Source organism: Achroia grisella, unplaced genomic scaffold (genome assembly GCF_030625045.1).
Source record: "Achroia grisella isolate CSIRO2021 unplaced genomic scaffold, CSIRO_AGI_Agris_v1 utg848, whole genome shotgun sequence".
In the NCBI taxonomy this organism is placed as follows: domain Eukaryota; kingdom Metazoa; phylum Arthropoda; class Insecta; order Lepidoptera; family Pyralidae; genus Achroia; species Achroia grisella.
Genome location: NW_026713041.1, coordinates 1,006,274 through 1,029,281, shown reverse-complemented (window position 1 = coordinate 1,029,281; position 23,008 = coordinate 1,006,274). Strand labels below are relative to the sequence as shown.

The 23,008-nt window shown below is 32.2% G+C and overlaps 1 protein-coding gene across 2 annotated transcripts in view; it reads left to right on the top strand.

Moving 5' to 3' along the window:
• Positions 1 to 1,975: 1,975 nt before the first annotated feature.
• Positions 1,976 to 23,008, top strand: part of LOC131852409 (receptor-type tyrosine-protein phosphatase kappa) — a 168,543-nt gene continuing 147,510 nt past the window's right edge. For both annotated transcript variants that reach the window (XM_059203088.1, XM_059203086.1), the window contains exons 1-2: positions 1,976 to 2,141; positions 22,843 to 22,907. The gene's annotated coding sequence lies outside the window, so the exon portion shown is untranslated. The remainder of the gene's footprint in view (positions 2,142 to 22,842; positions 22,908 to 23,008) is intronic.

Genomic DNA, 23,008 nt, shown 5'->3' with positions numbered 1-23,008 from the left:
ATATTAGTAATGTATGAACAAGAGAGTTTAGAGTTAAACAATAAAATAAATGACAGTGGCTAATAACTAACATGAACTCATTGTATGGTACAACATAAGCACTTAAAACGAAAGTCTCCTGTCTTTATTATTATATCCTGACAGCAGTGTTTGGATTGCACCTTTAATGATGTAACTAATATGGTATACTAAATATGAAGAACGATAGCATATGATACAGTTTAATAGACGTTTATAATATAATTACTTATTATATTACAAACTTATACTTAAACTCTACTTAGCGATCGCCCAGTAAATTATAGACAAATAATATTAAACACAAACAATACTAATCTATTCTCAATTCGATGAAAGACTTGAACAATATCGAAAGAGTTTATATGCGTGTATGTGCTTCAAACACATGGTAGTGTGTGTAATATATTTTTATTGATGATTTTTATGCATAATTTAAAAAATATTACTTTCTCTATATAAAATTTTAGTGTGCCAAATATAAATAAGTATGAAATTTCTCAGTCCCTGCAATTTTGTGTTTGTTTTATACATTAATCTATACAATAATTAATTAATTAAATATATACAACATACAATTCATCTTAATATTAAAATAATTAAATTATGTCTCTTTGTCTACTTTATTCTCTTTACTACCTTTTCTGTAAAAACGGAATATATATTATATACAAATAAATAAAATTTTAGTGTATATATGTAATACATATATTTTTAAATTAACAGCTTTTCACTTACATTAAAAATTTTTTTTGTCTGCCTGATTGTTCTTTTTAATCTTTGTAAACGGCTAAATCGATTATAATCGGACTTTGACTAATAGACATCTAATGGTACAAGGCATAACTATGGCTACTTATATTTTAGAATTTTTGTTTATTATAATAAAACAAACAAATAGACAGACTCATTTTAATATTTATACTACTACAGATTAATTAAGACCGGAGAATTACGTAGGAAAGGTAACAAGATCCTTTGCAGGCTTCCTTTGCATTCATATATTGAGAGTAATAATTTTCTTTATTAAAAGAAACTAGATACTTCCTTTAAGCACTGCACTTATTGACTTACCCAACCCATCCTGACTTTGTCCAGATACTAATAACTTTATGAGTTATATGTATACTTATATAATATAACATAGATATACTAATATAGAATATTAATAAAATAAAGTATAGTTCCATATGGCCCATAACATATTGTGTAATACTATGTAATATTATGTCATCTGTGATAATACTATCATATATTTTTTATACCTACCAAATTCGAACTAGTGACCTACAAAACCTACTTGCGGTAACAAAACGAGATCGCGAGTGAGGTTCTGGAAAGTAAGTATAAATATTACTATACTCAGATACATAAACAGAAGGGATCACGTTCAGGAAATGTTTCTACAAAAATACACGAAGTTGATCCCAACGACCTTCGATTATCTTCAAGGTCTTTAATGATTACTCAAGTCAGGACGTGACTGAATTTAACAAGGGTAGAGCAGATTAGGAGCGCTCACTATTTCTATTTTCAAATTTTACTCATCCTTAAGACTCGTCGTTATTTTTATTTCTGCCATTTCTTCGCTATTCGATTTTCTAAATTCCTCAGATTACATCACCATTCGGCGTCTGCTTCTTTTGTTAGTGATAAAATGCAATCTGCTCTAAAACAAGAGCCATTTAGCGTTCAAAGCTCCTAATAAAATGTCTCCGTCCAAACAAACATGCGTCCATAGTCATAAACGGAAGGTTGGAAAAAATACGGCAAACAGCACTTAAGTCATTAATAATCGCATCGTAAAACGGAAAATTTCAATGGATATCCCATCGTCGGGCGGTTATCCATTAAATAAATTTTATTCGTGTGATAAGGCGCGGGGCGGGCGGCAGCGCGGCGGCGGCGTGGCGGGCGCCGGCGAGACGCCCGCCCTAGTCACCGCCCGCCGCTCGCACCGCGACGACGCGCGACGCATCGCCGAGCAGCGGTAGCCGCGCTAATTTTACACGCCACTACCTACCAGTCTGCCACTGGCATACAACTGTTGACCCACTGATAGTGAATCTGTGCTCTAACCATCCATGTGAGTGACTCAGCGGCGTCTCCCGCCTTACCCACCGGTGAGTATACTCCTCGCGTTTCGGATAACTTTGACATGAGGTATCTTAATCATCCGACGGGCTGTTACGGCCATTTTATAGCAAGCAACGGTTCAACCTTGACTCGTCATTATTTTGGTTGTTACAGTATTAGTACCGACTGTTTTTTTCTTTACCACTCGTGAAATATAGGTGTTGAATGTCGCAGTTTAAAAATAGCGGACGAAGAATTTCATTGTGAGTAAATCATTGGTTTCTTGTGTTTGGATTAGGGCTCGTCTAACCATTAATATTTTGGGAGTGTACAAAAACAATCCACAGAATCATGTCAAGGCTCGACACCTTGTTGTATTACAAATAGGTCTTCGGCCGCGATACTTTTCAGGGTTTCTCCCGCGCTGCTCTGTACCTAACTGCTATGTCTTGATGTTCCGTTTATACTCTTATTAATTATTATAAAAACGATATTGAACTAGATTGATACCGATACATATTTTGAAGAATATTTTGTGAAAATTGTATAATCTTATATCTTTTGAAGTATTATCCAAATAATGTAATCTACATTTTTACTATTATTATTTGTACATTTTAAATATTTTACTACTGGTAATGGATAATTAGCTAATGTTGACATACTGAAACATTATATTTAGATGTATAATATTCCAGACCCATCAATGTAAGTAAAATATATACGAAACCAAAATAATATCAAAATTAATTGCGTGGTTTAGTAGTATTGAGTTTAGAAATAGACTGATGAAAAATGTGATTATGTTTCATATTATTAGAGGAGATGTGACACTTGTCCACGTTAATTAACACAAATTTAATGATAATTGGTAGATCTTGTGGCATCGCTTTTACAACTCGATAGATTAAAATGTCCTCAGATCGTGAATGACAAAACTTCTCTATTTTACTCCTCATTAGACAAAAGTAGGGCTGGGAGATGTTTTCATGATAACGCTTAAATCGAGAGTTTTGATTGCTCCTTCAAACCGTTGATTGGTTTTCTTCATTGTGTTAAATAATTATGTGATCCTCAATAAGATAACGTTTATTGAAGTTGATCTTTTTTCTTAAATATTTTCAATATGACATTGGATGAAGTTCGAATTATTACAAATTTCACATTTTAACGTTAAATAGTGCTTATTATAAAGTTTTAGAAATAGGTATAGAATTTTACTTATTGATTGGATAATGATTGAGAAATAAAAGATATATTGTTGTGTAATTTTTTTACATAAAGAAATAAGTACTTCCGTACTAAATTGCGTACATGTGCATATTATAAGCATTCGTGTATTTCTATGATTGATGTTCAATAGAGGAATTTATTACCTACTTGTATATATTTCTATTAATGGAAGGCGATGGAATGGTACTTCCGCCTGCGCTCACGGTACATACCATTGGTAAATAATAGAACGAGAATGAAAACTGGTTAGCAAGCCCAGTCAGTTAGATGGTAGAATGGTGCTACATTTCATATCTGATCGCCGTACTAATGTTAATTTCACTTTTTTTACTTCCACGATACAAGCATAACCTAGTGCGATATAGTCTTCCGTAGTTAATTTTTCCGCCAATTAAAATTATTCTTAATTCATATCCTCTTAATAATCTTCCCCTATTAACTTTTTAACAATTTTAAATAGTCTACTAAATAAATATGTGATATTAAACATTATGAGAGAAATCTTCGGCAGTATTGTAAGATGAGCGTTGTCCAATTGGAGAACAAACGAAGAACATTGCACCGACATTTGTGGTCCGCGCAAAATCGACGGGAACTTATCCGAAACCAATCTCTTATCACCGCCTATCAGACACAAAAAGGGCAAAAGGACTCAGGGGGAGAAAGTCTCGGATAAACACAGTTACATAAATCCAAAGCGTTATTGATGGCGTGAGCGGAAATTACCAAGCCCGCCGGACGGTGCTTTCGACCTCACATTTCGCGAGATGCCGCAAACGTAATCTGTATCTTTCTTTCTGAGAAACAAAGTTGCAATTTGAAAAGCAAATTATGATTGTCTTGTGATAGTGGATACTGAAGGATTATGATTAGGAATTGTAGTTTGATATTAATCTTGTAATACATGGTTATGTGACATCGGAGTTGTTAGTGGTGTACGAGGTTAAAGATCATTAGATTGGATCTGTATGTTATTAGTTTCCTATACATAGTTACATTAAATTATATATTTTATTAGGATCAAAAGTTACTTAAATATATATGAATTAAATAAGGATGATACAGTATTCTCGATTTAAGAATGGAATTATCCAAGGATATTAATCAATATTGTCACAAAACTATGAGATAATATCGCATAACATTCAGATACAGAAAATAGTTATAAATTTCGCACATCCTGCATTTTGAAGTCTACTAAAAATTTGCATTGGCCAGTATATTAGCAATATCAATTCCTAACATGTTCAGCTGTAAGTAGCAAACTGGGAACAATGCTTCTTGCTAGTAGAGATCCCGGCAATATCGCTATACAGTACCAAACAAAATACGCAAAGAATTTCCTTATATCCCAGAAATAAGAACCATTTTTCGGTATCTAGGAAACTTTGTTATTCGCAAATTTGTACGGTGATGTAAAATATATCACATAGTGGTGTGAAAGCATTGAAAATTTAAATGAGAGTACTGTAGCTTAGTGTAATCTGCGACGTGGTTTTAGATAGTTGCAAATATGAAATATTCTTTAGGGGTTAGCTCACAATTCCATGATAAAGCTAATGCTTGATGATAAGGGGTTTCGGTAAATAAAACCGTCAATGGCTTGACTGGTACTTCAACACAGATTTTTATTGCTACTGAAAAGTATAATGAATTGAAATACATTATGCCCGTACGATTCTCGTTTATTTGATGGAATGTATTAAACGTAACAATTGGATTTATTTCTTTATTACTTCTCGGTTGGTGGAGGAAATTTTTATAGTTGAACGAATATGGAATGATGCACTCACCTGCATTAATAATATGTGCTGGAGAGGCATCAGTGGAGTACTGTGTTCAAAGAAGAAAATTAGGTCATTGTAGCAAAGGCATTATAAATTCACCAAAACATGACACCAAATGTAACTACTAGTCCTCAATACTAATAATCCGCTTCTACCCTGGGGTGGGAATTATTACTTTTGGTACTGTTGTCCTATGCACAGAAGATAAATCGTTTATTTCATTAGTGTAATTGACAATTTTACTTTTATAAGTAGAGACAATAGGGGGGGGGGGGGGGGGGGAGACTGTCGATTGACGATCTTATTCCTAGCAATGTACCATGTTAGGTTGACCTCCACACGGTTACTCTTGGAAAAATTCTTGGTGAATTTGTCTCGATGAACTAACTGACTTGACCTTATGCTCATTTTATCATCCTCCACTGGTGCACCGCTAGCGTCTGCAGGCATTTCATTATAATCCATAAAAAAATATATAGTTCGACATACATAAGATTAACAACTTCCATAATGAGTGATCTGCAACAATATAAATAGGTCGTCAACTCAGTATGGGAGATTCTTCAGTGACCAAAACACTGTTTTTTAACTTCAGCCTATTCAATCAATATAAATGGTGTTCCTGGTGTACAATTCATCGTCTTACAAACAGCCTTTGGTGCTTTGACAGCATACATCGTTAGCGCAAGTAGGAATATCATATTTACAAACAACAATACCACCATTTAATAAAAATGAACGAATAAATCCCGTAAATTTACATGTTACTTTTTTGATAAATTATATTTGTTACTCAATATCTTAGCATAATTTGATTACTTTATTTTGAGTATGTTTAATTGTTTATTCAAGTTTTTATTCTATAATACAATTATAATACAAAATATTATACTTTTTGAATAGCAACATGTTAAATTATTAAATAATAATAATAAATAAAACAAAACAACTCACACAGCGCCAACTTGTACCAAACTAACCAGAGCTTTTGTTACGGGCACTAAACAACTGATATATATCCATAAATATTTTTTTTTAAATACTTGAATAATATACATAACTCATGAATACAAATGTTTGTACCGTCCAAGGAATCAAACCCGCGACCATCGGAACAAAGGCCGAGGTCGTTATTATTAGCACGATCAATCATCATCATTTGATCAAAGCAGTAAATGGAACAACAAAGAAATTTTTAAATGATGTTACGATACCTAAAATTTTCATTGAACGTTATTCAGTCAGAATTAAATAATATTTGACTACAATCTAAACACTAAATTTGGACATACGCCAAAGCGCAACTTCTTGAAGCGAACAGGAATGATTCGTTTACTCGGCCAGAAATAAAATACATTGTACCTATGTACAGGTACGTATTATATGAATGAAATAAACTTGCACTCTACCTGCTGAAAGCATTGAGGAAAGCTGTTGCAGAATATCACGCTGCTATGGCGTGGAACACGAGTGTTTATTTTTCTTGCGATATTTGAATGGATTTTCAATTGATATTCAATTTATAGGTATCTATTGCAAAACTGTGAATGGTAGAAAATTTATGAGACTACACAATTTGCAGATGTATCTTCCTATTTCAATAATTAAAGATTGAAGTTAAATTACCATGCAAACTGGCAGAATTCGGGTCTCGTATATGTTTCCGATACTTATGTAAGAATTAAAACGACAGATTAAAATATTATATATTATATAATTATATTGTAACTAATTAAAACGGGTTGCTCTTTTGTAGTTCAATTTGGTATTAATTAATGAAATTAAATATTAAGTCTATCAAGTTAATACAAAATGGAATTGTTATTTTGGTATTCATATTTTTTTATGGGAAATGCAAAAGTATGAGCCATACAGCCATAGTGATCTGTGACATTGTGTTGGAACAGACGAAACTAGTGCATGTCATATTTCAAAAGATCAAAAAGAGCTTTTGATTTTGGTTGATATATTTTTTTCAAAGAATGTTCTCTCAACCATAAAAAATAAGCGACACTATAAGTATAAACAGAGTAAAGGCGTAGCGAAAATATAACTATTTTGAGATGACCGAGTGTACTGTAGAAAAACCGTGGTAAAAATCGCAGTATTAGATGCTAGAATTACCTGAGATTGTTTTCTATCTGTGACGCTTATAGCGGATGGTTTGTAGGTTTTGTGTTTTTATTATTAATAATTGTTTTGCAATCAGTCTCATAATAATCACTATGACTGATTTCTTCTTATTAATTGTTTAACCAGTTGGTTATATATTCAATATTTTTTCTATTTGAGTATTTAATTGAATTAGTGCTAATTGGTGGTTTGTATTCACACACTTAAACTTAAAAATGTAAAGTAATAATAAAATTATTTAAAAGAGCAACACGCAAGTTTCTTGCTCGTTCTACTTGTGATGAGACAGCTTTCCGAACGAGCGGTAGATTAAAAAATGTAATGACTATTCAAAAATGCTTCAATGTAAGTTTATTTGAATAAATGATTTTCTATTCTATTCTAATAGATCTAGTGACACATTATGTTATTAAAAAAAGAAAGTATTAACTGTAGATTCAATTTTGTTAATGTTGTGTTAAATTACTATATTAATTGCCAATAAATTGTGGAAGTAACAAAACATAGGTAGGTGCACCTACTTATTAAATTACGCAAACAAAGTTATCTGAATGTTTAGATCTACATGAATTACGGTAAATTTTGTTTACATCTCAATAATACGTGCTACAGTCATGTATGACTCACCTGAAGGAATGGGTTCTATCACCTTACATATTTCTATCACGAATTATCAGCAAACATTGGTATTTGCGTTATTAGTTCACAGCTTATTATCAAGATCTTTTTTCTAAAAATAGTCGTTATTTTACCCAGTCTATTTACGCAGAAAATCTTTCTGTTTTCAACATCACTGCTTTATTCAAGAGTTTGTTTTCATGGGAGAGTCCATTGACGGGAAAGTAGGTACTGTAAAATTAAAGTGCTCTTTCAGTTGTAAAATGAAGTCCTAATGACAGAGCAGCAGTATTTTTGAATAATCCGATTCATAACTTAGTAGGTGTATTTAAATTTAGCTTGGCCATTGATAAAATTATAAAAGGGGTAAATAAAATTCTAACAAATAGAGAAGATCTATTAAGTATTGATAATTATGTCCATATCGGAATAATTTATCTACAATAATTTATAATAAATACTTAAAATGAAGTTTATTCACGCGGTTATTTTATATTTCCGGAATAACTCTATATAAATGAACTACAAAATTTATTTTTTATCGTAATCAATACAACTGGTATCGATGTACACATTATAAATCACGTAAAAACATACCTACACATAACATTACATGTACATCATACATAAGTTTTATATACAAGAATTGCTTGGTTTATTTATTTATTTATTAAAACTTTAATGCACAAATACAAAAAAAAAAAAAATAAAGGTGCAAATGGCGGACTTAACATCATAAGGCATTTTCTCCCAGTCGACCATAAGCTAAACAGAGATTAGTGGGCGGTGCATTATTAAGAAAATAATATGAAAATAAATACAAGTAAGTAGGAATAAATAAAGTAAATATATATTATATCCAACTACATACTTACTTATATATAATGCATAATATATAAAAACCTAAATATATAAATTTATACACAAATACATACATACTAAAAAAAAAACATCAACAATGAATAGTCCGGTAAAAGCAAGAGATCATTTTGACAATTTTCCATAAATTAGTGTCGTATTATTAATTACCGATGTCCTAGGAAAGATGTTTACGTACTTTGGATTTAAAGGTAAATTTGGTAGTATTAGATTTTATGTCAAGGGGCAAAGCATTCCAGTGTTTAATAGCCTGAAGCATGAAAGATTTGGAGACGAAGCTCGAACGATGAGCGTGAACGTGCAAAAGTAGATTCCTAGACAGACGAAGGTTACGATGAGAGATGTCCCCATGAAAAAGAAATTTGGTACTAAGTTACGCAGGTGAGTTTGGATCGTATAGTATTGAATACAGTGTACACAAGAGGCGAACAATTCTGCGTTGACGGATCGGAAGCCAATTAAGCTTAGAACGATAGAGAGAGATATGGTCGTACTTGCGAAGACCGAAAATGAAACGGATAGCATTATTAAGAAGACGATCCAATTTATTTAAGAGGTCCTCATTCATATCAGGGCAGCACACGTCAGCATAATCAATAATAGGGAGCACGAGGGATTGAATCAGTAAGGTCTTAGTACTGCTGCTAAATTTTTATATCTAAATAACTCGTTAGATTAGGTAAAACTTGTAATGTCAGAGGGAAAAATCGAGAATCCCCGGAACTGTTGCATACATGATGAAATAAGTTATGAAAGTCGATGAACTAAAGGATACTTTAAGGACTTCAGTACTCAGTCTCTGGTTCCTTTACCTCATAATAACTGCCACAAAGAAAACTATAGTCTATTAGTCGAGGTTTTTGCCAAGGTTATCTAGCGGTTTAGTATACCGCTTTACTCCCGATAGTCTCGGATTCAAGTACATTTGTATTCATGAGTATGACTGTTTATATTAATCTGGGTATTTCCTATGTATATCATGCATGTATTTACTAAAAAATGTATTTGTGTATTTTTATCGGTTGTCTAGTACCCATAACAGAAGTTCTGCTTAGCACGGGACCAGATGGCGTTGTGTGAGTTGTCCTGAGATATTATTATTATATTTTCGTCTTTTTATATAAAATACATAAAATATATCCGTGATACAATCGATCTTTCGTCTAATTTTATGTGAAAATTGATTGTATAGTCAAAATCCTTTCAACCTTATAAAGGTAAGATAAAAAAAAAAGAAAGTAGTAAAAAAGTAGAAAGTCAAATATTATAAAGGTAACAAATATTATAAAGGACAGATACTTTCGCATTCCTAATATTAGTATGGACAAACTAAAGTATTGAATGAAATATTTAAACGTAAAAATTATTTTTTTGCGTAGTACAAAATTTTCATTATAGGCTTTCCTTTTCCCGTTTAATATTCCATTCCACGATAAACTCTGTCTTGTTGGGACGTGCAGACGGAACAAACTTCTGTTATTGAGTTACGATCAGATAATTATTTTTGTAACGGCAACCTTTATTGCGGTTAGAATTAACATTTGATTAAAATAATCATAGATAGGTTTACCGAATTTACTACACTTTCTACAAAGTCTGTGTCAGAAGTGCCTATTTTAGTCTCACCTATTTTAGTTGCTAAGTAACTTCATAAACAGTGTTTCGGTTGAAAGCGGAAATGTGGCAATGAAATAATATCTATGGAGGCATAACGGTAAAGTCATGCCAAATGAAAAAGCATAAGTGTTACAATATGCGTCACATGATGACAATTTTCTTTTCTAAATGAACAGCATCTCGTCATCAGAAGTAGGCGATGATTGCCACTGGTTAGTGACAATAATCGCAAAACCTGAATTGCTATTGAATTGCCGTTCGATTGTTTGCCGTTTCAGTTAAAAAAATAATGTATGTGTTCTTCTTTTTTAAGTCCCATTCCTATTGTAGGTTATACTACATCAGGGTAATTTTAATATTTGATGCTACTACTCTAAACAGCGAGATTGTACTATAGCCACGCTATTCCCTCAAGTTTTTTTGGCAGGAATGTCGTCTTTTGCCAGCACTTCTTTTTCCCGCAATCCTCTCCTGGATGATCAGCTGGAGTATTCTGTACTTGTCATGTCTCATGACGTGACTGAAGTTTGTTACCTCCCTACGTTTAATCGTGTTTACAACCTACATCGTTTTCTTAAGCCTACTCAGTTACGCCAAATTTTTATATTATATTGACTTTTTCGTTTATTATCAGTCTCGAGCTTCTATAGCGAATAGAGCTACGACATTATGATTGAATAAAAAATAATCTTAGCCATCTTAAATCTATACCTTTATACTGACATAATAAATGTGAAAGCGTCTCTGTCTGTCTGGTCGTTACCTTTTCATGACAAAACAACTGAATGGATGCAAATGAAAATTGACGTGAAGGTAAATTGTATCTCGAGGATGGACTATCTATAGGAGAACTCGATATTTTTCTATTTTGTATATATAATATATGTAGGTACATAGGTTCATAATATTTAAGTATTATCTCAAAAAAAAAAAACAAAAAAATATGGCTGGTAACCAATTCTGCTAGTATTTTAGTTGACGGCCTCGGATGTCTAGTGTTTTGGCACAATGCTTCATATCCGCAGATCGCCGGTTCGATTCATCGCACAATGCAAACATTTGTATTTGATGAATGTGATTGTTTGTATCAGTCTGGGTATTTTCTATCTATTTTATGTATGGATTTACAAAAAAGTATTTATATCAGTGTTCTAGTACTAATAATACAAGCTCTGCTTAGCTTCGGAATAGATGGTGCTGTGTGGATTGTCCAGGGTTATTATTATTAATTGTTAGGAGGATTGGTTAAACCGTTATGGGTCACTTATCAGATTTTGTTATCTACCTGTGGCATACAGTTTACATTTTTATCTCGAAATTGGGATATTCATTTTATGAATTGGATGGCAATGATAAAGAAGATTACACGAATGAAATTTCGTATAATATATCAAATATAAATATTTTCTCTATCGAATTCTTTTTTATTATTATTATGCGATTATATTTAAAGCTACAGCTATCTATTTAAACTAATCACCGATTTGTTTTATTATTGCGCTAGTTGTTACACACGACTTCGTCTGGTATTTTAAAATGAAAGATAGCACTGTCCGTTCGCATGATACAATCTTGTTATCAGATCTTTCAAGATCCTTTTAACTAATTAGTAGTAACAAACAGACAGGTAAGGCCACTTTAGTTTTATATATTAATAAGGAGATTTATATTCATAGGTTTTCTGTAAGAGATTACTAGTAGCAATAAGACTGCCCTTAGCAATATACTTTTTAAGATACAATATATTTTTATAAATATTCTTAGTGAGCAATAAAGTTATTATTGTTATTTTTAGATGAAAGTTTAATGGCTACTTTATTTTCTTTATTACATATAAGTCAATAATTATATTTTTATTGATGTACAATTACAATCAGTATCAGTTTTACATAGTTTCAGTCTATATGGTGCTGTGTGATCTAGCGTTAATTATTGAAATAAGCATAGTGTAAAACTTAGTACGACCGCAAATCTTCAATTAAGGAAATATGGCGCTCGGATAATCCCTTGTTCCCGTCACTTTCCGTATTTACGTCCGATTAGACGGTGCTACATTGTCCAATTCCAATTACAATCCCGGATTACGTCGAATTGCTATAACTTTGAGTCTGCTTGGTGAAGCTCACGAGGATCTGTAGGGACGGTTTTATATCGAGAACAATTAACTCTGCTCTTATTTTTAAATAGTCCACGATTTTGTTTAAAAAATCTTTCTAATCGCGGGATTAGACGTGGGTCTAATTTAAAAATTAACACGGGAATAGACAATGTTTATGATGAGAAGAGAAGATTAATAGAATAGAAATCAATTTAGAATTCCAAAATGGTGGATGAAATAATAATAAAATAAAGTAAAATTTAAATATTGCTCTTTTCGAAGTACAAAATTAAATACAAATACAATTATGAGCAACTAACAAAGGAAGAGAAATAAGGAAAGAAGACATAATTAAAGTTATTACACCTACATAAACAGTTCCTATTCGGTTATAGGCGACTTAGGGTAATGGTCCTTTTTATATAAACCCAATTTTTGAGTAATTAAAGAAATATTATAAATATGCAGAAACAAATCAGAAAAATTTAATCTGTTTGTAATTCAGAAATTAATTATTATTAATTTGTTTATAAATTTTGTATATTATTATGTATAACTATTATTGACAAACGATGTGACTTCACATTTTAGTAGAAAAGCAGGATTTTTATGTAGTAAAGAAACATTAATATTATAACAGACAAAACATTTTTCTTCTAGCTTTGATAGGGCCTATATCAAACAACGCAAACATAAAAAGATGAATCTTACGCAAAGCTTGCTCCATCTTACACTATACCTTTTTGAAGCCGACTGTACTGTGTCCGAAACTTTCACGCAATTTCCACCAACAACTGAACAAGTTTCAGCTCAATCGAATTCACGCATGAACGCATAAACCAGGAGCACACTTAAACATTATTTTTACAAGCTTTATTTAAGTAGCTTCGTACGAACTCGTAGAGGATTTTCTCAATGTCTTTCAGTTCTTCCGTGTTTTCAGTTCATTTGTGATCAAATACTTACTGCAGTCCGATAGAGTTGTATTTTGCATACCTATTTAAGTTGCATATATATTTAATTAAACAACCTCGTATTCAGTTTTCAAATAGTTGTTAAAATCCGATAGAGTTGCGGCTTTGCTATATGCAAAGTCTTTGCTATACTTAAGCATATATGTTTAAGTTATAAAATATTTTTGATATCGTTAACTATGAATATAGCTCATTCTTGAGATTACTGATTCTTAGAACTATCATTTAGTTAGCAGTGTAAAAGGAAATTACAATTACATTTCTTGTTACTAACAACAAGCATTAGTTGACTTTCTTCTTTCGACTTTATGATATTATGCTCAGGTTCGTTGAACTCGTCAAATGATATCATATTTTGACTTGTATTTAACAAGTCCATCTAGCAGTACTAGGTATACATATTCATCAGCAAATTTGAGCGTAGGATTCCTAACCGCAACCGGAATATTTACATTAAATATTCCTATTGAGAAACACTATTGAGGTTATTGAGTGTAGTATTTGTATATTATAATGCTCCTAAAGATAAAACAGGCGTAATTAGTATGTATACGTACTACAATTTTAGGGTCGATAACGCACACGTAACACCCCCCGGTGTTTTCATAGGCTACTATAACCGTTTGCCATCAGGTGTGTCGTATGCTGTTTCTCTCGTGTATAAAAAACGTATATAAGTTTATCAAAAACTTCAAGCTCAAGCTGGCTTAATTCTACCGCTGGCAACGTACTTTACAGGAAATGTTCTGATTTCAAAGGTGCATATGGCAGGGAAACTACTGGTTACGGAAATGTGATGCTTTTGTCTTCAGAAATGGCAACGGGATGGTACATGAGTTAGATGTCTGTGAAGCTGTTATGTACACGTACGTAGGTGACAGTTTAAACTTTTTATCAGGTGCCGTTTATTAGTTTGTTTGCTATTCTAGATACATAAAAAAGGATAAAGATTTGAAAGACAAATGTATTACTAAATATAATGAATTTAGTTATATAACTGTAGATAAATAGCATTCCAACACACTACCTTATAAATAAAAATAGAAACCGATGCATTTGTCACTGTAACGATGTGCGGACCATCCATTACCTTCTCTTTGTGAGTTATGGTTTCTATTCTCGTTGGTGCTATGTGTGTATAGGGATTGCACGCTTTATATATTTTTCAGATAACTCAATAAATACTTTAGCTCCCTTCGGTACAGATCGGACGACAGCGGACTTTGAATCTATGTACCTACACAGACTTATCTCTTCCTTTGTTCACTTTTACAATATCTACGTCTTGCATGTAGAATACGCCAGGTGTTACTGTGTGGTTAGAGATTTCGCAACTACAATGATTAATACAGAAGTTGCATCACAATACAGATAAACCAAGGAATTCCTTCTCCTGTTTGAAGTTAGTAGAAAGAACTGCCAGAAATTTCTGTTTAGGTAGTAACGAATGTTTAACTCGAAATTTATTGAAAATGTCTACAAATTATTAAATACTTGAGATTATTGTCTAATAGATAAATATAGAATACTAGCTGTGCCCGCCGTTTCACCCGCGTGATATATTTTTTAATTTTGTATCTTGCAATCGGCTCCCCACTTGTTGCGTGGAATTTATAGCCTATATATTATTCTGACATATAAGCTATATTACTGTGTAACGTGTACAAAGTGTAAACTGTGTGTAAAGTGTAAACTTTCATCAAAATCCGTTCAAGTAGTATATATACTATTAAGTAGTAGTAAGTAATAAGTGTAGTAATTTGTGAAAGAGAACAAGTATCCATCCAGGCTCACAAACTTTCGCGTTTATATTATTATTAATATAGTTAAGTCTTAACACGAATAATTTCGTGGTAAATAAAGGTACTGCAACCTAGCCTTACCTATCTCGACATTTTGACTAGGTTGCAGTGATCGTACTCAGGAGCTAACTGTAATACAGGGATGTCAAATGTGAAATGTCAAGATTCTTTGTTGGACAATGGAGTGACGTAGTTGAAAAAACTACTGGCTCCTACCCACATTAACATCGCTGTGCTACAATCAGCCAAGACTGCCACAAGTGCAATCTAGACTTTATATGCCATAAAATTATTGTTAAGACCCGATTAGTTAACTTCATTAATATTGTGATAAATTAGATGTTATCAAATAAAACTTTACAAATAATTGTATTATAAGTAAGATAAGGTATTCTAATTATTTAAAATTGAAGAGGTATCGATCATGAATTAGAATTATCTATTGCAATATAACCACTAAGGTAGTGAAAAAAAAGTGTAATATCACGTACTTGAAAAAATGGTATTTAGATATATGATATCTACTTTGGGCGATTGCCCATTTTATTTACCCTTGAAACCACCAACCCCTGACTAATCCAATGAAAAATCAACGATCCGAAAAATTGTAATGTAGGCAGTGGACAAAATTTACCGTTTAGGTGAGATTTGATACTAACCTATATCTATCTTAATATTATAAAGAGAACAGAGAGCAGATTTTGTTACGTTACATTAAGAAAATAGAATCCGGTACCACTGTATTGCACTTCTCACGAAATCTTGAAAATTTAATGCTGAACAAAATGTATTTAATAAAGCTACACACAAGTTTCTTCCTCGTTCTTCTTGTAATGAGTCTGCTTTAAAAACAATGAATATTAAAAACTAATAATAATATTAAGTTTATTTGAATAAAGATTATTTCTATTTTTATTTATACTTCACTAATTTAAAAAAACTTTAAAGCCACCACTTTCCAGCTTTTGCTGCCACATCTGCCAATCTACTCTGTATCTCAGCTCCCTCCTCACCAACGAGCACAATGTCATCTACAAATAGCATGCACCAGGGTGCCTCTTCTTGTATCTCCGACGTCTTTATCAACAAAAAGAGGTACGGGCTTAAAGCCGATCCCTGATGCAAGCCTACAGCCACACTGAACTCGCTGGTATTTCCCGCGGCCGACCGAACGTATGTACGAGGTTGATTGTACATAGCACGAATCAACATACTTCACTGGCACTCCTCTATCTTTCAGGGCCCACCACAAAACCGGTCTGGGTACTTTATCGTACGCCTTTTCCAGGTCCACAAACACCATGTGCAAGTTCTTGTGAGTACGTCTGTATTTTTCACACAGCTGGCGCAATGCAAATATGGCATCTGTGGTACTTCGGCCTGACATAAATCCAAACTGGTTTTGGGTGATACTAGTCTCATCACGCAATCGCTTCTCTATCACTTTCTCCCATACTTTCATACTGTGAGACATGAGCTTTATTCCTCGATAATTATTGCAATCCTGTACCTCACCCTTATTCTTAAAAATGGGCTCTAGTGAACTATTGCACTATTCCTTAGGGATCGCCATGCAATAATTTATTAAAGAATAAAGCTAACCACTTGCATTCATCTTCTCCTAATAATTTCCAGACTTCTGCTGGTATGCCATCTGGCCCAACAGCTTTCCCATTATTCATACTTTTCACTGCTTTCCTTACTTCATCCATACCAATCTCATTTACTACACCGATGTTTGCGAGACATGTTTTGTAGGATCATCCCACAGATTCTCTTCATTCATAAGTTTTTCAAAATATACCTTCCAACGTGTTTTTATATCGTCGTCTTTTAACAAAATTTGGCCTGTATCATCTTTTAGACATTTCACATGCTTCATATCTTTCGTTTCTCTTTCTTCTCTCATTTTTGTGATCCTGTATAGTTCTTTTTGACCACTGGGGTCATCAAGTGACTTGTATATTTTATCTAATGCCCTTGTTCGGGATATCGCTACTACTTTTTTTGCTTTCTTTTTAAACTTATTACAAATTATCTTTTTCTCTTGTTTCAGACGATCATTCTCCATAGGTACCTTTTGCCAATCTTTGAAAGCATTCTTTTCTTTTAATTATTCCAGACTGACATAGACTAAATATTATGTTAGTTCATACAAAACTCAGAATTATTCCTATTCGGCTGAAGTCGCAGCGGGCCACTAGTTAAACACTAAATTATTCGGTATTGGCTCGAGTCTTATATACATGAAGTTATGCTTCCAAAAGTTATGTTATTTGTGTGTAGAAGATCGTAAATTTTTAAGTCAAGGCAAGGCTTTAAAATTGGCAACGAAACGCCATATTATAGATAATGGTTATATTTAACTATTTTATAACCTTGCCATACTGCACTGTGCCATGTTGTCCCAAACTAAACAAAGTCTGTGTTATAAATATTTGACAAGTGAAAAACGTATGTAAATATATATAAATAACATTCATGCTAATACTAAATGCAATACTCTTGAATACAATGTTTTGTATTGTGCTGGAAATGAAATTGCAGTTATCACAAAACAGACCAGATTTCTAATTGTTTCTCTGACGAATCTACATTGGAATATAGTGCTACTCATAATATAATTACTCGGGATTCACACATTGCCGTCTAGACAAACAAAGCAGAAATTGTACTCTATACATAGTTACTTCGAAACAGAAATATTTAATTACATTTTATAAGTACATACGAATTACAAATAGAAAACACTCAGACCAATACAAAAAATCATACTCATAAATACAAACAGTAATATAAATAAGTTAGTTAACTAAATTGTATAGGTTAAATAAATGTACGAGGAATCGAACTTACTATAATCAAAACCGCTAAATCACCGAGATCGTCGTAGGTACATTACATAGTATAAAATAAAGTCGCTGTCACTGTCTGTCCTTATGTATGCTTAAATCTTTAAATCATCGCAAGGGATTTTGAAGCGGTTTTTTTAATAGATAGAGTGATTCTTGAGGAAGGTTTATATATATAATAAATGTATACCCAAGCGAAGCCGGGGCGAGTAGTATAATAAAATAATACTGTTTAAAAAAACTGTGCAATACCGGCAAACATAAAAGCCTTCACAACAGAAATTATCTTCAAATAAACACGACGTGTTCTAGAAGTTGGCGACGTTTTGCACGGCGCACCTCAGCGTCGACGTCGGGGTTTAAGTGACATTTGCGGTGAAGCTAGCTCAATGTAAAAAGCTTTGTGTAATAAACATGTTAACGTTCCTTTTACATTGAAATAGTAAATAGACTTATGAAGAACTTACTTAACAACTCGGAACATAAGTAGCGGCATAATTAGTTTTTTTTTCGTGTTTGTTCTTTCAACTACATCGTATGAACTTGTACTTTGTACATAATCATCTGCTTGATCTCTATTTTAGCTGTTTCTTGTATTTCGCGTTAAGTGAAATTACAGGATAAAGAGATATGACATCTTAGTCCTTGGGAATGGCAACGCATGTTGATGATGTACATACATATATATCGGTTAGTGCTTACCATTAGGTATGCAGTTAGCTTGTTTGCTATTCCAATAAGATAAAAGTCATATCTTACAGTATAAAACAAAGGGTCCGACGATCGACGATCTTTTAAAATACGCAATGGATTGAATACAGTTTTCAGTTCTACATAGATAGAGTGATTCAAGAAGAACGTTTATATGTTTATATGTATAATACATGCGTGTTATAGTTTAGAGCAAGCCGAGAAATTCAAAGAGTTGTAATGTTGTCCGAGCTAAGCCGGTACGCTAGTATATACATATATAAAATAATCGATATATTGACATTTCAGATCAGGCCCCCATAGTTGCGGTATGGCGTGATGATGTTTTATTTGTAACGTCGACTGCACCGCATTGTTTCAGCGTGCGTGGCTCTTGTCGAGCTCGTCAGTTATTTTTGTTTTACTGAAACATAAAATACGAGTGCTCGTATCTTTTTAGGGCCTTTGTGGAACTGTGAATCGTGAAAAATGTCGTTTTAATTTCCTAATATTATGAGTTAAGATTTGATGTATTTTTATTCGTTTGTTGAATATTTCTGAACATATATTTACATAACATTTGTACCTAACCACCGCTGTAGCTATTTATTCCATATTAATTGTTATATGAAATGTTCACATGTGTTAAACGTACAAGGTTTATATCCAGTATACTCTATGATGTGGTGGCCTTTGGTACATGAAGCCGGACATTTCCATTTAAAAGTTCATTTGTATTGCATTCTAAGTTGTGTAAAAATAATTATAATTTAGAAAATATAAATGAAATTGTAGAAAAAGAAATAATCTTTATTCAAATAAACTCATTACAAGCACTTTTGAATAGTCATATTTTGATTCTACCACTCATCATTAACAAATATATTAATTATTTATTATATACCCAGATTAATTACTGTATTAATTGACTTTATCCATAGGAATATACTATACAATATTAAGTACCTACACTATTAATAATCTAGAATTTATAATATTAGTAAAGGGATAGGTAAAGAGTAAGTATGGAGGGTTTGCTGTGGATTAGGGGTAGTAATTCACGTGCAAATTAGGGATGGAATAGATTTATAGACAGGATCTGTGTATTAGGAATATTATTATAAACATAACATTGATGTTAGACATCTAATCCCATAATCAATTGGGTTATATTAATTAAACGAGGAGTTTCTAGTTCCTACTAATATTGTTTATTCGTCAGTCAGTTATATTTCATCTGAACGGATTTAAATCACACTTGATATATAAGCAGATTGTATCAAGAGGAAAGCTAACTTATATCTATTAACTTAAAAAGTCAGCTGAATTCGCTGGTATCAGCTGGTATTGATATATCTTTTTGTATATGTGATGCAACATCCTTGACATAATACCTGCAGATAAGGTAAGATTTACTAGTACTCAATTGTAAATAAATAATCCTGGACAATTAACACAGCGACATCTAGTCCCACGGTAAGCGGAACTCGTGTTATGGACAACTGATATTAATACTTACTATACTACTGCTTATATATATATTTTTGGAAAATACATACATAATATACTCATAAATTCATATGTTTGTACCGTACGAGGAATCGAACCTGTGACCATCGGAAGTAAAGCAGTGCGCTTAACCGCTAAACCACCAAGGCCGTCAAAACAACAAAATAATAAACGAAGACATTTTTTTCGTCTATCTATTCATTACTACGACAGGTACCTTATGGGGTAGTCATAGAGAATGTATAAGTCGATTTTCATTCTAGATGGACCAACATCGACATTTATGTATTTGTATAATTTTGTTACGTTTAAAATCCGCTTCTTTATACAATGAATAGTAAATTAATAATTAACTTCAAGCGGTCCATTCCCAGATAATTAGGCATATTAAATATTAATGAACAATTGTTGAAATTAAATTAAGACTTGAATAACTTTCAATGTCATTTAATTTGATTTTTAATACAATATCGACTTATTTGCTCGTGAAATTAATTCGTTTGTTTAATTGAGTTCTGAAGATTGGAAAATTTAATAATGATAGAATATTGTTGCGAATCTTTCATACAATCTGTTTAATTAAATTCTGTTACTAGGTGATATATTTTTGTAGGTATGATTTATTTCAGTGAGTATTTGTCACCTTATACTTTTTTACATAAAGCAATAAATATGTATTTATTATGGTATAATACGAAAGGCTCGGTGGTTATATATCAACTTTTGGAATGGATTTATAAGGTCGTGAGTTTGAATTTGCTTAAAATCAAATAATTTTGTCTATCAATTTATATTTATAACTGACTCACCAGTGAGAGAAACATTGGTAACCAACCAATTGTTTGATTTCGAAGCAAATGATTTTTTTATATACATATCTATTTATCATTTATCTACTAGTTTTAACGCAACTAATTCTATAGTAAATAAAGGTTTTACCTCACTACCATTATCTTTACTAGATTGTCCAACGAAAGATCTTATTCGTTTGTATCGAATAATATTTAAAATACAACCATATAAGTATTTGCATAAGGTGTTGAATACATATAAACAAAAATATAAATTTACGGGCTTGTAGATAATGGTCTATATATAAGCAAACGAAAATAGAAAAATAAAGGGTGTACAATTAATTTTATGAAATTTGCAATGCGCCATGAACAATTTTATTAATTATTTGGTAATTTATTTAAAAAATAATCATAAAGGTATTATTTCTGAATATTATTTGATGAAACAACGGCGACGTAAAAATGCTTTATTTACTATGGTCGTTTGATCACCATTAATCCATAAATGTATACATATACGTACACAGTCGCGGGCATAACTAGATGCCAAATAAGATTTCGGTTGACAAGGGAACAGCTTTACATAATACAGCTAGCTTGCTAATTGCATTGAGACTGAATAGGTTCTCATGTTATATAGTTAGTTCTATATCTACAAATTTGTTTGCGGAATATATGCAGCAGTGGCAATAATCGTTACATATAAATAAAATGATTACTTAATAGCATCTTTCATTATTTAAATGAGCAACACGTAAGTTTCTTGCTTATTATTCTTGTAATGTGTCTGCGTTCTGAATGAGTGGTAGAATAAAAAAATGTGACTATTCAAAAGTATAATAAGTTTATTTGAATAAAGATTATTTATATTTCTTGATTGCACTTGTTTGTTTTAGTTTTCATTATAAAAACACTGAATAAATACTCTTTATTTCATCTGTAAACGAAATACTCATAAAAATAATATGTTTCATGGAATATTTTTTAGATTTGATCACATTTTAACGTTGTTAAATATAGCCTTGGAATGTTAAAACGATTGCCATCGGACGTATGCTTTGCGGCATGGCTTCATTTTATTGATAAATGGTTTCGCTAATGTAGGTGTTGATAGATATTTATTTTATTTGCTATTGAATTTTTTCTTTGGATCATTTCATTAATGATCAAAATCAACAATTTGTTTTACGATTCCTGAAATTATTTTATTGTTTACGTATTACGTCTTATTATTTTCAATAAATAAATTTAACAAAATAAATTTATATACAGTCGAAATGGGAACGATAGGTATACCTACTAGCAAAATCTCTCTACAAATTTTAAAAGATCTTGGCCTGACTAGGACTGTAGTAAGTTGTATACTAGAACATGTGTCTAAAGCACTAGCTAGGTTCTTACCAGATTTGGTTGGGCAGGGAGAGAAATACGAGCGGTGAAGGTGAGTAGTGACGTATGTCGGCAAGGGGTCCCTTAGATCTACACCCGGGTCACAAGTCCCGGGAATTGCTCGGAGTTTTCCTCTCTGCCACACGATGGACCCGGCATCTGCACGGTAAATTCATGGAATGTTAAGAAGTTAGTGTCTCTTTCATTTTAAATTGGAACTTTTGTTTTTTACTCGTCATGTTAAAGATGTGTGTGTATCATGGTAACGACCCATTACAGACCAGGTAGCTAGCAATTAGTCCCATTATTCTTCCCCTAGGAAATAACGTTGCCTGATTAAAAAAATATATAAATGTTTTTTATTTTTTTTCAGATATAATATTGTCTGGGTTGTCAGATGTCGGAAACCGATCTATAAACCGAGTTTTTTTTTAATCGGTAAGTGAAAATTATTTTATTAATTATATTAAAATAATTATTAATTGTATTAAAAAATTGATAAGTAATCAATTTTTAATAACAAATCCTTACTCGATCAA